Genomic DNA, 15,093 nt, shown 5'->3' with positions numbered 1-15,093 from the left:
GTTGTACTCAGTTCTTGGTAAACTCCTCTGACAGGTTATTTTCTCAAGGCCAGCTTCAGCAGCTTTCACCCAAAGTCATTGGCTCAAACTTTTGGTAACTTCCCTGAGTAAATACTATACAGGGATTCTTGACTTTTTGGCCCTCTCACTGTTACCAGGGACACCAGGTCCCTCATGGATTTATTACTACAAAAATTACTACTGGCAACTATTATAAAATCAACTATTATATTGACTAGTTGATTGATTAAAATTGAGGTTTTATTGTCTGAAATTCAGATATTAGATAACAGTTAGAAAAGAATGTCCATGGGTCATGCCAGTCTCTTTCAGCTGAGACCATTCTGCCTTTTTATTTTCTGGGTTGTATGACCCTAAATCTCAGGCAGAGTCCAAGTTTTGTTTTCTTATTTGTTGTTGTTGTTTGTTTGTTTTTGTTTGCCTAAAATTCTTCTTTGGAGCACTTTTTTGGATTTTTTTTTTTTTTTTGGTTGTTGTTTTGTTGTCCTTGTTACCAGAAGCTTTATGAGTCATGGCTTTTTTACTATCTAGTTACACATTTAATTCTTTAGGATTGTGGGACAAGGGTAACAGGGTTAGTGACCTATAATTCCAGTGTGGTTACATGGTTTTCTTTTTCTATTTTTTTTTTATTACAAACACTGAACATTTATTTATTTATTTATTTATTTAGTCTTAAACAAGATTACTGCTCAGTTCTGGCTTGTCGTGGTGCTGGGGTTTGAATGTGGTATTAGGTATAAAAGGCTGTTTACATAGCCATTGTACTATTTCCACAGTTTTTTTTTTCCAGAGTTAATTTTCACCTGTGTGTTATCTGTCTTTGCTTAAACCACTCTATGAAATGGGTCTGAAGCAGGTGCTTAGTCTTTTCACTGGGAAACTGTCTGTCCCTCCTTATCCTGTCTGCTGTAGCATCAGGCACAACAAAACTTAGGCTTAATATTTGTTTGCCCAGAGTTTATTGTTTACCAAGACAGGTATTTTCTGTTTCCATATCTGACTATGTGCATTCCTGTTCATAATATAGTTTCCTAGTGAAAGATCCCTGTTACTGCTTTCTTAAACCCTAAGACAGCAGGAACCCTCCCCTTTCTCTATAAAGCCTAAATTTCTCCCAGCCCTGAAACCTCTAGGGCAAGGCTCACTTTCCTGCATGCTTCTCTCAATTCCAACTGATACTGCACCTGCTGGTCCCAACATAATCAATGCAACCAGTACCACCTCGGCATGTTTCACTTCAGACTTTATCCAGAGATGCTAGGCGTGGAATGTGAACCCATCAGCTGCATCACTCTGGTGAGACTTTTCCTAGCTCATAGGGATCCTTAAATTCATTTAGCGTGGTACACTTCTTAACCAACCTCAAAACCTAAATATAGGACAGCGTCCATGACAGGGGGCAAAAGGACCCAGGAGTTGGGGAAAAACATATAATTTAAAGCAAAAGTTCACAGCAGTTTGCAGTGAGTCAATAAATGTAGCAAGCAAGCAAAAAGACCTAAAAAGACACCATAAAATACCTAATCAAATAGACCTAGATACCCTCCTCACCTACCTCAATCACTCCAAAGCTAACCATGTCAGACAAAGTAAGGACTACAAAAGCTGAATAAAAGCAAGAGACTGGCATCCTTTATGGATGACTCTGTAGTCAATATCAGGCCTCTCCATCATCTGGGGCCCTAGTCATGGAGTCCTGGGGTTCCCACACAGACATGATGGGTCTAGACCTCTACCAGATCCCTCTCACCACTGTCACTGGTCATCTCCATCAGGAACAACATAATAGACCCCTATGTGGGACCCTATCAGACCTGGCCCTCAATGTGAATCAACAATGGTAGGGACTTGTCGTGTATCTCTGGTGGGGTGATCTCCAGGGGAAAGGTAACAGACCGGTTCTTTCTCGCTCACGACAGGGGTGACACAAAGTAAAAGACACCAGGGAGTGTTGTTGAGGTGGTCTGGTGTCGGGCTGCACCGCGGAGAAGAGAGCGGACATCCAGAGCAAAGGGGTACACAGATCTTTATTATAGGATGGGGGGGGAGGTTTGGTTCAGACCACGTGGAGCCAGCCAGCAATGGCCGACCATGGGGGGAGAGCAGGGAGCGAGACCTCAGAGAGGGAGAGCCAGAGCCCAGAGAGAGAGAGGGGAGGGGTGAGGGGGCTTTTTATTGGGCGACAACCAGGGGTGCCGTGTAGGGCCAGGATTGGTTGAAAGGGGGCACTCTAGGATTTAGCGGGGCATAGAAAAACCTGGGGGCGGAGCCAGGATTGGTTGAAAGGGGGCACTCTAGGATTTAGCGGGGCATAGAAAAACCTGGGGGCGGAGCCAGGATTGGTTGAAAGGGGGCACTCTAGGATTTAGCGGAGCATAGAAAAACCTGGGGGCGGAGCCAGGATTGGTTGAAAGGGGGCACTCTAGGATTTAGCGGAGCATAGAAAAACCTGGGGGCGGAGACTGCATCAGAATAAGTCCTCAGCAACAAGGGAGCTCTCCGGCGTGTTCAGAACTCATTTATTAGCAAGGCGGACATGAGTTAAATAGAAAAACAAACGAAGGTAATTATTACTGAAATATGTCAGAAATTACAGGTTTCTTAACGGTCGGCATGCCCCTAAGGTAGGGGGCTGGTATGACAGGAATTGATGAGATACAAGACACTTATTCTCCATGACGCAAGCAACTTAATTATCCAAAGGCATTTGAGAGAAGCATAGGGGTTAAACCCGTAGGGTGAGACAGAGAGAAGATGGATATCAAAAGGCCATATAGTTTGGAATTTCTCTTGTCTGGGGTCTGAGGTGTGTGATGAAGTGTGTGATAAGGTGTGTTCTTCTGTGATCAGAAGGTGACTTTGAATAAGTGAATCTGCGGCCATGTGGCCTGCAGTTAATGGAGGGAAGTACTGGGGTTTCTGTGGGCCAGAGAGTCAAGAAGGAAAGAACCAAGTCTGAGTTTCCCCCCTTATGCTCACCTCGGTTGAGAGAGACTTACCAAGAGGTTATCTTCTCAGACCTCCATCCAAGGATGGGGGTGGTTCTCCCTAAGTTCTATCAGGCTTACACATAGTCCCAACAGGGACTGTTCCATTCTCCAAAGGGAGGTTGAATAGCACACTCTGCCTATAACCCAAGGATGATTGATCCTGAAATTGGCTCAGCCTGGAATATTCCTAGCTGTGACCATGGAATATGAACTCAGACCTAGAGGTATGCAGAGGTTACATAGGCTCTTAAGCTGAATATGGGCCCCAGTTTAAATCCATGGGGCTTACAGTTAACAATAGTTATAAAATTTTCCCATATCTGGGAATAACTTCCCTGATCCAGTTCTCTGGTCGTTTTTCCAACTGTGGCACCATCCACCCAGACAGTAGCTTATGTCACCTGCATATTGGATGTCAGGCACAGGCAAAAACTAGTTGGGCCATGGGCCCTTTGAAATATACTTAAAATAGACCTACTAGCTATCTTCAAAATGGAGACCCCAAATCTTCATCTGTAGTATTCCAGCCTTTAGGTTCATGATTAATCAACTTTGTTTGGCTTTATATGTTTACTCTTTTTTTCAGCCACCAGCTTCCAGATGCTACCATGATGCCAACTAGACTTCCCTGGGCAGAGGACCCCACCAATGTGTCCTGGAGCCCCACCTTCCCCAGATCCCTGCCCCACTAGGGAAAGAGAGAGAATGGCTAAGAGTATGGATTGACCTGTCAACACCTATATTCAGTAGAGAAGCAATTACAGAAGCCAGACCATAGTTCTACCTTCTGCACACAACAATGACCCTGGGTCCATGCTCCCAGAGAGTTAAAGGGTAGGAAAGCTATCAGGGGAGGGGATGGGATATAGAGTTCTTGTGGTGGGACTTGTGTGAAATTGTATCTCTCTTATCCTATGGTCTTATCAGTGTTTCCTCTTAATAAATAAAAACTAAAAAAAAAAAAAAAGAAAGAAAGAAAGAAAGGGATCTGTTATGGCACTTCCCCAGTCTCTGAAGGGTAGCTGGGTCATTCTACTCTGCCACTTGAGGAAGACTGGTTCTGAACTGAGTACAATTTAGAATGTTCCAAGCTGTTACCATGGACTGCAAACTCAGACTAAAAGGGACTCAAAACTTAAACTGACTCTTGTACTAAATATAAATATGTATTGGCCCTGGGCCAAATGGATGAGGTAAACAATTAACTTTGAATTCAACTTTCCAGTCTTACTATCTACTCTGTCACCATCTTCTCAGGCAATATTTTTGTCAAACTCCATATTAGCTGTCAAACTTAAGCAAAAACTACAGTAGTCATGGGCCCTTAGGAACATACCTAAAATAGATTTTCTCAATTTTTTTTCAACCAAAGATTCCTATTCTCATCTGCTATATTCCTACTTTTTGGTTCCTGTTCACTAATCACTTTGTTCTGCTTTATATCTTTAACTGCCTTTTAGGCACCATGCATGTTGCAGATACTATCAGATTCCATCCAGAACTCCCTGGGAAGATAACCTCAACAATGTGCCCTAGAACCTCCTTTCTCCAGAGCCTTACCCCACTAGGGAAAGATAGAAATAGCCGGGGGATATGGATCAACCTGCCAATACTCACGTCCAGCAGAGAAGCCATTATAGAAGACAGAACTCCCACCTTGTGTGCCCCAAAGGGTAGTTTGGTCCAAACTCTATTGTATACATTTTTATTCTAATTAGCCAGGAGCCCTTCCAGCAAGTCAATGAGAAAAGGAGTAAGTCAGAACTGGGGGGGGGGGGGGTAAAGCTTTATTGAATCAATTCAGGAGGTTATAGTCTGCAGGAATGCCCAGATCAGGCAGACCAGGACAGACTTGTGAAGAGGATTCCAGTGTAGAGTCTCCAGCACAGAATCTGCCTTCACTGAAGAGTTTCAGCAGCAGAAGCAGGTGCAGAAAGATGCAGTTGCTCTTTGTGTGTTTCTAAGCCCTTATTCTTGTCAAGAGTGCCCTTCAGCAGCAGCCTCCAGAGGACTGAGTGCTCCCTCCTCCACAGCAGCTGGAGCCCCCTCCACAGCTGCTGGAGCCCCCTCCACAGCAGCTGGAGCCCCCTCCACAGCAGCTGGAGCCCCCTCCACAGCAGCTGGAGCCCCCTGAGGAATGGCTGCAGCAGCCAGAGCTCTGCCTGTGGCGGTGGGACCTGCGCGGCCTGTGGTGGCTCAGGCAGCAGCCCCCACCCCCAGAGCTACAGCAGCCTCCACCCCCAGAGCTGCAGCAGGAGGACACTGGGGGACACTTGGGGGGACACTTGGGGGAGCACTTGGGAGGGGGCTGGCACTGCTTCTGGCTCTGCTGGCAGGACATGCTGGTGGGTGGCCTTCAGGACCTGAAGAGAGAAGACAGACTGAGGCCCAGCACCCAGAGGTTTCATTAATGTCCTTTAACTATCATTTCTTTTTCAATTTTGTTTATGATGCCATAGAACAATTATACTTAAAATATTTTGCCAAATGTTTTCCAACTATTTCTTTTGAACCTAGGGTGTTTTCAAGCAATAGAGATTATCTTGTTTTGTCATAGCAAGATACAGAGAAGAACATATAATCCAAACTAGCCTGGATCTAGGTGCTGTTATAAAGAGTGAAATTTGCATTTTCCAAAGCTGGACTCAAAATCTGACAGGATGCCTGAGTGGTTCTCTAAGCTCTCTCTATTTCTTAAAAATAGTTAAATCTTTTTTAAAAAGTTAACAGTGGATAAGGGAGATAGCATAATGTTTATGCAAAGAGTCTTTTATGCCTCAGGCTCTGAAATCCCATATTCATGAGTTTCTCTCTTCCCTGATCCAGCTTTCTAGCTCTTTTTCCAGCCATGAGGACATCATTTCCCCAGACAAAAACTTTGGTGCATCTGCATATCAGATGTCAGGCTCAGGAAAAACTAGTATAGTCATGGGCCCTTTGGAATATAACTAAAATAGGCTTACTAGTTATCTTCAAAATGGAGACCCTCCCCACCTCAATCTTCATCTGCACTATTCCAGCCTTTAGGTTCATTAGTCAACAATTTGTTTGGCTTTATATCTTAACTATTTTTTCAGCCACCAGGTTCCATATGTTACTATGATGCCAACCGGACCTCCCTGGGCAGATGACCCTACCAATGTGTCCTGGTTCCTCACTTCCCCAGAGCCCCACCAAGGAAAAAGAGAGACAGGCTGGGAGTATGAATCAAACTTCCTATGCCCATGTTCAGAGGGAAGCAATTACAGAAGCCAGGCCTTCTACCTTCTGCATCTCACAAGGACCTTGGGTCAATACTCCCAGAGGGATAAAGAATAGGAAAATTATCAGGGGAGGGAATGGGATACAGAGTTCTGGTGGTGAGAATTGTGTGGAGTTGTACTCCTCTTATCCTATGGTTTTGTCAGTGTTTCCTTTTTATAAATGAAAATAAAAAAAAAAAAGACTTTCTACCTAGGTTTTCTATAGATAATTGTCATCTCATAATTATATCTTGGCTAGCAAGCTTTAATGAGAATGTTTTGCAATGGAAATATCCCCATGTTTATAATGGTGTTAGCCCAACTCCCCCTGCCCCAACACCTTCTTGTCCCTCACTACCCCCAATGTCCACAATGGGCTGCCCTGCCACTCTGGACTGAGCTCCATCTGCAGGAGCTCTGCTCCCCTTCCCAGGACTCACCAGGTACTAGCAGCTCAGCTCTCAGCACCTTAGGACAGGAGAGGATGAGGATGGAGAGCCTCTGGCCACAGGCCCTTTTATGCTGCCCTTGGCTCTGCCCCTGTGTGTGAGACAGGGCCTGGGCATGAGAGGTCCAGCCTCACCTCCTGCCACCCACATGGTCTTATGACAAGTGGTGACCTGCAGCTCCACCCCACCTGCCTCCAGGAAGCTCAGCATCCAATGGGGATATGACCACTTAGAACTGAGGATGCCAGGAATTCCTGCTATCAGCTCCCATCTTGGCACACTAAGCTGTTCTGTGCTTTCTGTTTTTGGTCATTGAGCTTGGACTTCAAAATCCCTTTATTTTTCTTTTAAATTTATTTATAAAATAAAAAATATTGAAAAGACCATAAAATAATAGAGTTACATATAGTTTCTCACTATCAGAGTTTCATATCCCATCCCCTCCCTTGAAAGTTTTCCTATTCTTTATCTCTGTGGGAGCATGGACCCAGGATCATTATGTGGTGCAGAAGGTGGAAACTCTGGCTTCTATAATTGCTTCTCCACTGAACATGCACATTGGAAAGTCAACTCATATTCCCATCCTGTTTCTGTCATTCCCTAGTGGGACAGGGCTCTGGAGAGGTGGGGCTCCAGGGTACATTGGTGAGATCATCTGCCCAGGGAAGTTAGGTTGCCATCATGGTAACATCTTCAAATTGGTGTCTGAAAAAGCATTAAGATATCCCAGTTAATAATTGGAAAACTAAAGGCAAAAATATAGCAGAGGACATTTTGGGTCTCTACTTTGGAAAAAGCTACTAGGTATATTTAAGGTAAATTCCAAGGAGCCTATGACTTCATTAATTTTTGCCTGTGCTTAATAGATAATATGCAGGTGGAACAAAGGTTTTATCCGTGGAGATGGTGTCAGAGTTGGAAATCGGAATAGAAAACTGGATCAAGGAAGAAAAAACTCACCTTTTCATGCACTGTCAATTCTTCAGGCCACCTCATTAAAAGAAAGAGTTGTATGTGCCCCATACTATCTCTCTTGTGTCCAAGTCTAACCCTAACCCTAACTTCTAACCCTAACCCTTGAAGGTTGAGTCCATTTGTGTGTGTGTGTGTGTGTGTGTGTGTGTGTGTGTGTACACATGTGTCCAAGTCTTTTTCTAAGCACGGTCTCTGCATTGGGGTATGTTCAAGCTCAAATACTAGAGCAGTTCTGCCGCTCACAATGTCTATACCACAGAGTAGCTACTTAGAAGATAAGTCTGTGTCCTTGGAGTTGACATCTTGAGGATGAATTCTACCTTTGGCTTTATTTTCATAAATATATACAAATTATTAAATTTCTCTGTTGCCTTACCTATGAAACACTTATTTTAATAGCCTCCACTTGATTAGCATTAAATGAGATGACATACTGGAAGCTCATAGATCATTGTCTCCTACATTTCTTGCACACCACAGGGGATCATCTTCAGGATCATCATTTGTCTTAATCACATTCTAGCTGATTCCTGTGACAGTCAGGAATGCTTTTCCCAGGCAGGAAGCCAGTGATTGCATAGGAACACAGAGTACTTTGCACCAGTCCTAGATCACCAGTCCTGGAACATGTGGACCTACATGGTAAGGCCACATCACCTATCAAAGTTCTGACCCAGGACTATGGGGTATGACCCTTGAAATCCAGGCTGTTGCAAAAGGCCTATAGAGCAGGGAGTGGTGAGGATATCAGTTCCCTGGCTCACAGAGGCAGGTCTGGTCTCACTCAGGAGACAACAATGGTTCTGAAAGTTACTAATCAGAGGCATCATGTGGCTCATGTCTCTGTGATGTAGTAGCTGCTCTATTATAGAAGACACTATCAGAAAATTTAAGTAAAAATAAAACTGTGGTTAGTAGCCACAGAATATGAAAGGGCTAGGAATAAATATCTCAGAAACAGAGCTGGTGTATATTAATATTTTACTGAAAAGCATTCAAGTATAACATAGTAAATGGAGACATAGATTCTACCCTTGGGTAGGAAGAGATTTCTCTTCAGTTTCTGTCAACTCATGGATTGCATGTTAATGTCCATAAAATCACAACAGTGATACTAATGGAATTTTATCAGATGTATTCTATAACTTGTTTTTATTTTGTTTTACTTTATTTACCAGAGCACTACTCAAACGGTGCCAGGGACTGGAAGTGGAAGCTATGACGCTTCAAGCCTGAATGTGTATTTTATAGTGATAGTGCTATCTCCCTGGTTCCTGGATCTGTAAGTTTTTTTTAAATATTTATTTATTCCCTTTTGTAGCCTGTGCTATTTTATTGTTGTAGTTATTGTTGTTGCTGTTATTGGATAGGACAGAGAGAAATGGAGAGAGGACTGGAAAACAGAGAGGGTGAGAGAAAGACACCTGAAGACCTGCTTCATGCCTATGAAGTAACTCCCCTGCAGGTGGGGAGCTGGAGGCTTGACCTGGATCCTCACACTGGTCCTTGTGCTTAGGGCCACCTGCAGTTAACCTGCTGTTCTACTGGAGGACTCCCCCTGGCTCTGTAACTTAACATGAAGCACCAAGAACAGAGCCCAGACAGTATGTCCATGACAAAGAACATAACAAGGGTATCAAATGACTCTAAGTCTCTGAAGCAGGAACAAACAGAAGTTACTCAAAGATTCAAGTCTGGGTTTCTGAGAAGACTGGTGTGGGCTAACACTGACCTAGACAGCCTGAAGATTGACTATCTGGGGTGAAGCAATGACCACTGAGTTTCTTGTCTTTTATTAGTTAGTTATAAGATCCATCCAAAGAATTCCAAAACAGCTTAAATTAACAAAACAGCAGAACAACTTGTTTGGGGGCAGTGAGGCTGGGGGTGTGGTGAGGCAGTGAGTATCTAAGAGGATCAAATGTAGTAGGAAAATCTGCATATGACAGTGGTATAGTCTTTCCTAGACTTTTTATTTTCAAGATCTCCTAAGTAGCACCCTAAGGGAATCTCAGCAGATTTGTGGCTGCAGTGCTTAGCAAGCCAGTACTCCCTCACTTATAGCAGGTATCAAGTTGGTTGTGGCCTGTTGATGTGGCAGCCTTTGACACCTATGAAGGTTTGCGAACCTACAGATCATTTTTAGCCATGCAGAATACTAAGACTATTGTTTGTATAAGCCTGTGGCAATTATAAGCCTGGCATGCTGAGATAAATTCCCTGGAAGTTCCTGTATTATGTGAACTTGACATTAAAACTATGGCTACTTCTAGTTACAACAATGTATTGCAACTAGGAAATTTCACACAAACACACACACACACACACACACACACCCCTATCACCTTTTGACATATGTCAGAGGCAGGTATAAGAAAAGTGGGGTCAGCTTGAAGGATCTGATAAATGGTATTTTGTCAACTGCTTATCCATTGGGCGATAAGGTATATCTCTACCTCACACCATACACACAGTTCCTTTCCCCAAGTGGAGAACAGTAGCAAACATCTATAAAATGTTTTCAGAAAAGGTTAGTGTATAACAAACTTACAGACATTTGGGGAGAAAGAATTTCCTAGATAACAGATATACCTGCATGTCAGAGACAAAGAAAATGCTAAAAGCATTTAGACTGAGATTAACTTCTTGCTTGTTTGTTTCACTGTTTCCAATGTAGGCTGTGTGTTCACGTGGATACCCTGCATAGTGAGCTCGAAGTGGCACAGTGGATAAGGTGTTGGCTCTCAACCTTGAGGCACAGGGCTTTATTCCTGCCATTGTATATATCTGATAAGTGAGGGGATTCCTTTTTTTTTGTTAGCCAAATTCCCTTAGTCTATGGATGAACACCCATAATATCTCATAATATCCCCATGAATGACTGACACTTGCTTTAGAAACTTACATTATTTGCTTTATTTCTATGAGAGAGAGTGTTTGAGACAGAGAAACAGAAATCAGAGCACTGCCCAGCTCTGGTGTATGGTGGTGGATAGATTGAAGCTGGGACTTTGGAGCCTCAGGCATGAAAGGCTTTTTGAATAATCATTATGCATTCTCTCCCACAGTGTATTTTATTTATTTATTTATTTATTTATTTATTTATTTATTTATTTATTTTGTCTCCAGGGTTATCCCTGCATCTTGATTCTGGCACTATGAAGCCACATGTGCTGGTGGCAATTCCCCCTCCCTCCCCCCATTTTATTAGATAGGACAGAGAGAAATTGAGAGGGGAAGGAAAGGGAGAGAGTGAGATAGAAAGAGAAAAGGATGCCTGCAGACCAGCTTCACTGCTTATAAACACTGGTCTATGTGTTTTGGTGCCATTTTGTCCTTTGTATAAGAGAAGATTCTGGATCCAGACTGATCTTGGGACAGTCACATAGGAAATCTATGACCCACTTAGACAAAGGGTAAATACTAAGTCAGCTCCTAGAGGAAATCAGCCATGTAGTGCTATGGTCCATCTGTGTCCAATATCAGAAGAGGATGTGCCTATATCTGAGATGGTGTTTCTTCCTCCCAATCACCATACAGTAGCCAGAAAAGGCTAAATTAGAAAACTGAAGAAAAAAAAAAAAAGAAGAAGAAAATTAGGGGAACAGATGGAAGGTCAAGGCTTCCTGTTGTTGTGTCTGGGAAATAGACAAACTTGCCACTAGTTCAAGCTTGACTTTGTGACTGTATCTGAGAGGAAAGACTAATTTCCCACATAGACCAGATCTGGGTTACAATTACTCCTTTAGTTCAAAGGAACTGTAACATCACTAGGCCTTCCCAAAGTCATTATTTGACATTGGAGAGCATGCTATTGAGTACTCTTATGAAAAACAGCATGTCACAGAGAAGTTCTATTTTTGCTGTATTTTATAAACTAAGTCATCTGGGGTTATACTAACAGAGAATATTTCCTAATTAAGGACATACTTAGATAACTAGACAACTTCATAGAAGGTTGATGTCAGAGGTGGAAATCCTAGGAGGGTAAAATTTTAAGACAGTGGTAAAGAAGTTGAGATGAATTTCAGACCATGGTAATAGTTAGTAATAGGCTGGTAGCTTTAGTAGTAGTTCCACAGTAGTGTCCTAGTATTAGTAGTAAATTTAAGAAGTGATAGATAATAGCAGAAGCAGTGCTTATAAAATAGCAATAGAAACTGTCAACTCTTCACAGATAATATAAAATATTATGGCTACTGAGCTAAATATAAAATCACATACATATCATTGTTCATTTATTAAGTTGGAGATATTTAAATATATAGTAAAGGCTGATAACTACATTTTGTCAAACATATGCCTCTCTATCTCTATGTGAATACATGTTAATATGCATAATAGAAGATTTTAAATGCAATCAGTCCAAAAATTCTACATGCTCCAACAGTGTGAAATTTCCCAAGGCATCACTTTGCCTGTCCACATATAGGTGCTACTGAGTCAATGGTACCTCATTACAGATTCTGGAAGAATTATTCTGCACATTTCTGGAGGGAGGACTTTCTTTTCATAATGATACCTTCATCCTGTTGCCTTCATCTAATCCTGTAGAATATTGTCCTCCAGACACAGAGTAAGATTCTATGTTGCAAGGTGAAATTTGTCTTAATGTTTCCCTCCTATAAAGGTCAAATTCAGTCTTATCCAGACCCAGAGGAAACTCCTTGGGCCACTCAATGCATATGTAGTGAGAGAACTGACTCTGTTCCTATTGAGCCCCAGCTCTGCTCTGTGAGGTCTTTTGTATTTGGACTTGGGAACTGATGTCCACAGGACCCTCCTTAACATGTTCCCAAGGCTGAACCCTCTTTAGTTCTGCTCACTCTGCTTCCACATCCAGGGACTCCCCTCCTGCCCTGTGTCAGATCCCTAGAAATGAATTATCAAGCTACTATGAAAGTCAATGGAGCTTCTCCATCAGCTCTTTGGCAGGGGTAGAGTTGCATGAACATGTATGGAAACTCTCAGTTACAGAAAAATGGTCACTGAAGAATCAGATGCAGGTCTGGGGAGGTGACTAATTGACAGAACACATGCTTGTATGCTGAATTCCTGAGTCTGCATATTGGCATCCTCTAACAAGGATGGCAAGAACATTCATGAGGGTCCCTATGTTTCATGCACTATCTTCCATGGTTCTGTGGCCCTCATGGCTCTTTGGAGAGTGGAACTTATCTTTTTTTTTTTTAAGATTTTATTTATTATGTTTCAATGAGAAACATAGAAGGAGAGAGAAAGAACCAGGCAGGAGAGAGAATGAACTCAGGACATCTTGCTTGAGAGTTCAGTGCTTTATCCACTGAGCCATCTCCCGGACTACGGAACTTATCTTTTTTAAAGCTGAAAAAACTGAGGATGATAAAGTTTAGGTGGACTTTGCGTGATCATGGAGATGTTAGATGATAAGGCCAGTTGTGTCCCAGGAGTGCCTCATTTCTAATTTGAGTTTTTGCATGATGATAGAGAGAGAGAGACAGAGACACAGAGAGACAGAGAGACAGAGAATCTAGGAGACTGTATAGACATGGGCAGACATACTGAGAAACTAATAGGAAATTGGAATTGGGAGACCAAACTCTAAGAGGAAACAGATGAGAGGACAGAAATGAGGGGAAGGAGGTGACAGGACAGTGGGAACACCCAGGTCCTGTGGACAGAGGCAGGATGGAGATGCCAGACACCACCTGTCACAGGGCTCATGTGGAGGCAGGAGGCATGCCCAGGCCCAGTCACAAACAGGCAGAGTCTCAGAATAAAATGGGCTGGGATCAGAATATCTGCATCCAGTCTTCCCTAAGGTGCTGAGGAACTGTGTGCTGCTTGTGCCCAGGTGAGTGTGGTGGGAAGGGAGGCAGAGCTTCCATGGGGGAGCTTAGCACAGAGCAGGCAGACAGGCTGTCCTGGTATCACTAGAAAGAGACCAACTCCAGCAGGAGGGAGCCAACAGAAGGAGGGAGGAACAGAGCAATGGGGTCTCATGTGCTGTGTCTCAGTCTGCCTTCTCTTTTCAGGACCTGGAAGCCACCCATCAGCATGTCTAGCCAGCAGAGCCAGAAGCAGTGTCAGCCCCCTCCCAAGTCTACCCCTAAGTGTCCCCCCAAGTGCCCCCCAGTGTCCTCCTGCTGCAGCTCTGGGGGTGGGGGCTGCTGTAGCTCTGGGGGTGGGGGCTGCTGTAGCTCTGGGGGTGGGGGCTGCTGCCTGAGCCACCACAGGCCCCGCAGGTCCCACCCCCACAGGCAGAGCTCTGGCTGCTGCAGCCATTCCTCACGGGGCTCCAGCTGCTGTGGAGGGGGGAGCACTCAGTCCTCTGGAGGCTGCTGCTGAAAGACACCTGGGGGCAAGAAAAGTACAAAGTGGGCCTCTATCTGCCCAGGATGTCACTTGTCATCTACTCTGCCCTTGGGGCCTGAGATGACCCAGAGGAGACACTCAGCCGTGAAGACAGCAGATACTCTTGGAGTCAAACTCAGATCCTCTCTTGAAACCCCATTCACTAGTTTGGCTCTCATCTTTGGTGTACCCTCACTTTAAAATTCAGTAATCAAAGTCCTCCACCTTGTCTTTTTGTATTAATTCTGATGCCTAGAAACACACAATAAAACAAGTGATTTACTGAGCCTTTGCCTATAAAACTCTTTGTTGTTGTTGTTGTTCTCCTTCCTTATCCTCTATTATATATGTCCTTTGAATCTGGCCTAAATTGGGGATAAACAAGAGTGAATGCAAAAATAAATAGATTGTCTCTGTGGGTTAAGCAGTGGCACACCTGGTTAAGCTCCCACATTAGCATGCAGGAGGACCAGGTTCAAGTCCCCACCCCCTGCCTGCAGTGGGGATTCTTCTTGAGCAATGAAACAGGTTTGCAGCTGTCTTTCTTCCTCTATCCCTCTAACCACCCCCCTTCTCAATTTATATCTGATAAATATAAATATATATTTTCCTTTCTATTTTTATCTAATAAAAATAGAAAGGAAAAAAAAGGCACTTCCAAGAGGTATGGCCATGGAGTACCAGGGAACAAAACATATCTCCCCAAAACAACAAATATCTACAATTATCGAACTTTACAAAACTCACCAACTACAAATGAGACATCCACAGATTCATTGCAGCCTCAGGTGGGTGCCCACATACATGGCTGGAGTGAGAAGAAGTGTATAGAGCTATGCACAAAGAATTCAGAGCTCCAGCAGAACACAATGCTATTTCCCCTCTACAGGCAGCAAATAGTCAAGTCAACACACAGTGCTGGTGGTGTGAGGGGGGGGGGGGGAACTTCTGGCCTTTTAATCCATGACCATGGGGAATTAGCCTACTGAATTACAGGCAAGGACACAGGAAAAAGAGTATTTGTTACCAAAAGAATTCTGACCTGTCACCAAAACACAAAGTCAATTTGTGGCAGCTTAC

The 15,093-nt window shown here is 43.5% G+C and overlaps 3 long non-coding RNA genes across 3 annotated transcripts in view; 2 read left to right on the top strand and 1 right to left on the bottom strand.

Annotated features, from left to right (window-relative positions):
• LOC132541357 (uncharacterized) overlaps positions 1 to 15,093 on the top strand; it is a 62,143-nt gene that overhangs the window by 38,908 nt on the left and 8,142 nt on the right. The gene's annotated exons all lie outside the window — the stretch shown is intronic.
• LOC132541219 (uncharacterized) lies at positions 4,782 to 6,988 on the bottom strand. The gene is made up of 2 exons (XR_009552388.1): positions 6,697 to 6,988; positions 4,782 to 5,377 (listed from the first exon to the last, which is right to left on the bottom strand). It is a non-coding gene; the product is annotated as an uncharacterized LOC132541219 (long non-coding RNA).
• LOC132541359 (uncharacterized) lies at positions 13,106 to 14,300 on the top strand. The gene is made up of 2 exons (XR_009552563.1): positions 13,106 to 13,513; positions 13,695 to 14,300. It is a non-coding gene; the product is annotated as an uncharacterized LOC132541359 (long non-coding RNA).

Source organism: Erinaceus europaeus, chromosome 11 (genome assembly GCF_950295315.1).
Source record: "Erinaceus europaeus chromosome 11, mEriEur2.1, whole genome shotgun sequence".
NCBI classification, from domain to species: domain Eukaryota; kingdom Metazoa; phylum Chordata; class Mammalia; order Eulipotyphla; family Erinaceidae; genus Erinaceus; species Erinaceus europaeus.
Note: the sequence above shows the minus strand (reverse complement) of the source record. Positions and strands in the feature narration are given on the sequence as shown.